Source organism: Arvicanthis niloticus, chromosome 1 (assembly GCF_011762505.2).
Source record: "Arvicanthis niloticus isolate mArvNil1 chromosome 1, mArvNil1.pat.X, whole genome shotgun sequence".
Taxonomy (NCBI): Eukaryota; Metazoa; Chordata; class Mammalia; order Rodentia; family Muridae; genus Arvicanthis; species Arvicanthis niloticus.
Window position 1 is genome coordinate 75,449,480 of NC_047658.1, and position 6,000 is coordinate 75,455,479.

Consider the following 6,000-nt stretch of genomic DNA (forward strand, 5'->3'; position numbering starts at 1 on the left):
ACATTCTTCTGGAATATCTAGGCTGTGTGACAGTTAACTGTTTTAATAAATAGAAGTATTTAAGTCCCAGATGATATAAAATATAGTATATACATAAGTTAGTAACAGTCATTTTTATACTTGGTAGGTATTATGTACTATACATAATTGTACACCCTATACTTTTATGTAACTAGCAATACAAGTAGGTTTGTTTATGCCAACATTGCCAAGATGAGCAATGCAGTGGGCTGTAACATTTTTATAGCTAAGACATCACTTGAGTGATAGGAATTTTTCTGTTTCATTATAGTCTATTCTTGAATGAAAATGTTATATAGCTCATGACATCTTCCAGTCTGGGATGCTATGAATAACAGATTAAGAAATGTGTTTTGTACCAAGTACATTACAGTAGGTATAAAACAGCAACAAGAAAAATATATAAGACTGGGCATGGTGGAGCACACGAGTAAGCTCGGCACTCTATAGGTAGATGCAGGAAGATTGTAAGTTCAAAGTCATTCTCGGCGACATAGGGAGTTCAAGGTTTTCCTGAGCTATTTATCTCTATATATGTATACACACACACACACACACACACACACACACACACACACACACACACACAGCATCATAGTTAACAACACAGTTCAAGATGCATTCACTTGTACTTTAATGGATTTAAATGCATTGCTTTGGGTAATCTCAGTAACAATTCAGTTGTGAACCTATTAGTATTATCTGATAAACTCCAGGTACACACATTTGTATCTTGCAAGATGCCAGTTGTGTTCTAACTATTCTACTTCTTCAATGTCTTCGTGTGTGTTTGATCCAAAGGGTACTTATTTTGATTTGATTTTAAAATTGTTTTGTGAATAGTTTGCCCTCAGAATGCAAGTGTTGTGGAAACCACTGCTAACTTGAAAGCAAAATGGGAAAAGACATCCATGTTGTTGTCCTGGCACACATAGATTTGGGCAAGTCCACCACTATTGGCTATCTGATCTGCAAATGTGGTGGACCTGACAATGGAATCACTGAAAGGTTTGAAAAAGAGAGCACTGAGGTGGGAAAAGGCCATGTCCAGGTATTGGGCAAACTGAAATCTGAGCATGAGCTTGGTGTTACTATTGTCATCTCCCTGTGGAAATTTGAGACCATCAAATATTAAGTGATGATCATCGATGCCCCAGAACACAGTGACTTCATTAAAAACATAATTACAGATTACTGTGCTGGTATTGAATTTGATGCTGGTAAAATTTCCAAGAAAGGACAAACCTGTGAGCCCTTCTGGCTCACATACTGTGTGAAATAGCTTATCGTTGGTTCCAACAGTGTAGATTTCATGGAGCCACCCTACAGCCAGGAGACAGCAGAACCTACATTAAGAAAATTAGCAGGCTGGAGAGATGGCTCAGAGGTTAAGAGCACTGACTGCTCTGCTAGAGGTCCTGAGTTCAATTCCCAGCAACCACATGGTGGCTCACAACCATCTGTAATGGGCTCTAATGCACTCTTCTAGTGTGTCTGAAGACAGCTACAGTGTACTTATATAAGTAAAAAATAAATAAATAAATAAAAAAATTAGCCATACCCCTGACTTAGTAGCATTTGTACGAATTTTTAGTTGGAATGGTGACAACATTCTGGGTCCAAGTGCCAGTATGCCTTGATTCAAGGAAGGTCACCTATAAAGATCATGGTGTAGGTAGAGCCACACTACTGAGAGCTTTGAGTTGTATCCTGCCACCAACTGAACAATTGATAAATCTGCAACTGCCCCTCCAGGATGTCTATACAATTGGTGTTATTGTTACTGTCACTGTGGGCCAAGTGGGGACTGATGTTTTTAAACCTGGCATGGGGGTGACCTTTATTCCAGTCAGTGTCACACGACTGAAGTAAAAAGTCTGTTGAAATGCACCGTGAGGCTTTGAGTGACACTCTTCCTGGGGACAATGTGGACTTCAATGTAAAGAAAATATCCTCTGTCAAAGATGTTAGATGTGAATATGCTGCTGGTAGCAGCAAGAACGATCCACCAATGAAAGCAGGTGGCTTCATTGCTTAGCTGATTGACCACTTTAGGCCAAAATAACACTGGCTTTGCCCCTGTATTGAATTGTCATATAGCTCACAAAGCATGCAAGTTTGCTAAGCTTACAGAAAAGATTGATCTCTATTCTGGTAAGAAGCTAGAAAATGGTCCTACATTCTCAGAATCTGGTCTATGCAGCCATTATTGATATGATCCCAGGCAAGCCCATAGGTGTCAGGAGTATCTCTGACTATTCCTCCCTGGGTCATTTTGCCATTTGTGCCATGAAGCAGTTTCTGTGGGTGGCATCAAAGCTGTAGACAAGAAGGCTACTAGAGCTAGCAAGGGAACCAAAATACCCAGAAAATTCAGAAGACTAAATGAGTATCATCCCTAATGCCTAAACAGCCATTTCTGTAATAGTAGAAGGCTAGTTAATGATCGAAATGCACTGTAAAAACCTTCAGAAGGAAAGGAAAATGTTTTGTGAACCATTTGTGCCTGAGTGTTCAGTTTAAGATATTAGTTTTTAAGATAGTATTTTTGTTTGTTTTTGAGATTATAATTAAATGACAGCATTTCTCCATTCCCCTTTCTCCCTCCGAGCCCCTTCTTCCATATACCTCTCCCACTTTCCTTTAAATTCATGGCCTCTTTGTTTCACTAATTGTTAGCACATGTATATATGTATATTATACATGTGCACGCACGCACACACACACACACACACACACACACGCGCGCACTTCTAAATATAACCTGTTGAGACCATATAAGGTTACTTGTATGTGTGTTTTTGGAGCTGACTCTTTGACACTAGACACGCATTTGGTACGCTCTTCCCTGGGAAGGACCACCGCTCCTGCTCCCAGCCTCACTCAATTGCCTGGTGTTCTTTGTGTGGGGTTGAGGCCTAACGGGCTTTCCCCAATTCCATTTGGCCTATCTATTGGTGTTTTCCTTGCTCAACTCACATTTGAGAGGTCATATTGGTGAGATTTTTATGACCATAGCTTCTAATGTTACCAGGAGAAATAACCACACAGCGAACTCCTGATCCTCTGGCTCTTACAATCTTTCCACCCATCTTCTGTGATGTTCCCTGAGGATAGGTGCAGGAATGTTTTGTAGGTGTATCGGTTGAGGTTGAGACTGGACTCCACAACTCTATATTGTGCTTGCTTGTGGTCGTCTGTAGTTGTTTCTGTCTGTTGCAAACAGAAGTTTCCTCCGTGAGGGGTGAAGACTACACTTACCCATGGGTATAAGGACAAATGTTTATAGATTGTTTTCAGGGATCATGTTGGTTTAGTACCTTAGTAACTGTAGACTCTCCTCTACATGACTTTACTAGCACTGAGTAGTTAGCTAGGTTTCCAGTACTAGGCATGGCACAGTATTCCTGCTGAGTGACGGTTAAGCCCCAGTAGAGAGCAGTTTGTTACAACTTGATTAAAGGTGATCACCTTGAATGAAAACCTGCCAGGGAATTCTGAGACTCATTAAAACAAGTTCAATGAAAAAATAATTTTTTTTTGAGATAGTGGCCCAAGCTGGCCTCAAACCCCTGATCCTCTGGCCTCTACCTCCCATGGGCAGTGATTACAGGCATGTACCAGGATGCCAAGCTCTAGGAACACACCTGAGATTCCCCTCTACCCTTAAACTCTAAACTGGCAATTGTCAATCACTTCTATCAAACACTCCCCCTTGGACTCCTGTACATTTCCTTCTAATTCTTCTAATTGCTACTTTTCATCCTCTTGTTGAGTCACCTTGAAAGGCTCAAGTTATCTCCTATCCTCTTCTGGGGGTAACCCTCAATGTGGCAACTCACTCTCTCCTTCCCATTAATGACTGACAGACCCCTATCATTCAACTCTAAGATAGCATCTAGATGCCGTTAGAGACCTTGAAAGGTGCTATGTAGAACTGGCTGGCTTTGAACTTGAATGAATCCTCCTGCCTCTACCTTTCTGAGAACTGGGATTACAAATTTGGGCTGTCAAACCCAGCACCTCTCTTAAAATGTCTATGCCTTTGTTTCTTTCAGATTCTACTGGTTACAGTCTTGTTAATATTTGAAATGCCTTTCAAATTTGACTGTTTCTGGAATCAGCTATTGCTTCTAGTCTGGTCTAGGCTGTCACCAGATCTTAATCTCTTCGAGTTATTACTAACTGAATTTACAGATTTCAGCTACTTTCTGACATCATGTCATGAGTTACAAGCTACTGGCTTTAACTTGCACTTCCCCTCCTCATACAGTATCCTCCGTGTCACCACCGTTGTGTGCCCCTCCCCCCACTCCCTTTCTTTGGAAGAGGAGTGCCTGCCTAGTGTCCCTCCGCACTGGCTCCTTCTCAGCTGGTTTCCTCATTCACAAGGTACCGGTTTTTTTTTTTTTTTTTTTTTTTTTTTTTTTTGTTTGTTTGTTTGTTTGTTTGAGGCAAGTGTTGCCCAGACTGCTTCAGAATGTAATCAAGGATGACCTTGACTTCTGGTCCTCCTGCCTTCACCTTCTGAGTGCTGGGATTATAGGCATATGCCACTATACTGGGTTTATTTGGTTCTAGGGATGAAATTCAGAGCCTTGAGTATGGTAGACAAGCAATTAAGCTGCACCCCTGCCCCATGCCTTAGTATTTAACGAAAAAGTTTAGGAAGTGGGAAAAAATAAACTAAAAATGGAAAACCAGAAGAGACTTTGTGCCTTTTCACAGCTATCTGGAGTTACCTTTATAGCTGCAGCTTCCATTCTCTATTACTCTAATACAAACTCCACCAAGGCCAGCATTGCTCACCACTCAACTTCAAATTTTGTCTGTTGAGCAAACATTCTTTATTTGCAATATGATTTTCTATGAGACATTCTTAGACAGCACATTATTGGTAAGAGTCCTAGTTAATTGTTCTAGAATGAAGTTTGAAGAAGAAAAAGGAGGAGAGGGTGGATGAAAGGCAGGGAGGGAAAGGGAGAAGGGGTGGGGGAGAAGTCTCTTATGAACTTGGGCAAGTACCACCTCTCTGAGTCTGCTGTTTTAGTGGCAGCATGGGGCTCTCTCTCTCTCTCTCTCTCTCTCTCTCTCTCTCTCTCTCTCTCTTTCTCTCTCTCTCTCAGACACACACACACACACACACACACACACGTTCAAGGCTATCAAAGAGAATTAAATGAAGCTCTACAAAAGACTGTGGCACAGTGCCTTGAGCACACAAACACGCTAAATAATTTGTGGTTATTTCTGGGCTTAGTGCCTAAAAATGAAGAGATGGGTAGATGAGAGGTGACTGAGGTCTTTCCAAACATCTACAAATTCTGGATCCTCTGTCTCCTATGCCGGGGAAATGCTGGCAACCTTGGCATTTCCAATCAGCTTCTTAGAAAACCAATCAGGACCTGCAAAGCTCCAGGTGAGCCTCGGCGTCTTTCCGGAGGGTCATTCATCTGTCCTCATTTCTTATCGGAGCCTCCACCTTCTTCAAATCACCACCAGGCTGGACATCCATTCTTTGTTGGAAAATCTTGGCTCCAAAGCTCGCATTTGGGCGCGTGATACCCCTGGGCCCGCGGTTTCTGCTCAGACCGCGCTTTCCAAGTTTAAAGAAGGTACTGAGATCTCGGCAGGTGTAGTTTACCCTTCAGCCTTCGCTCCACACAACCGAGAACGTGCTTTGGACCGACGCGGGGCTCCAGAGGCCAGAGGGACGCTAGGTTTGCATCTGGGCGGAGAAATGGGGTGCCAAGAGCGTCTGGCACGCGCACCGGCTCGTACTTCCTGATCCTGGGCGCGGCCGCTCAGAGCGCAGGGTCCGGAGCGAAACCGGGCGCTTCTCCTGCAGTGGACGAGCGCCCCCGTCCCGGGTCCCTAGCTGGCGCGCCTGCTCTGCAGCGCCGGCGAACCCCCGCCCGCGGCGCGCACCCCTGACCCGGCCCCGCCCCCGGCGGCCGCCGAGTAGCGGGCGGAGCGCGG

The 6,000-nt window shown here is 43.5% G+C and overlaps 1 pseudogene; it reads left to right on the plus strand.

Moving 5' to 3' along the window:
* The first annotated feature begins 916 nt into the window (after positions 1 to 916).
* On the plus strand, positions 917 to 2,423 carry LOC117715230 (elongation factor 1-alpha 1 pseudogene; annotated as a pseudogene).
* The last annotated feature ends 3,577 nt before the right edge of the window (positions 2,424 to 6,000 follow it).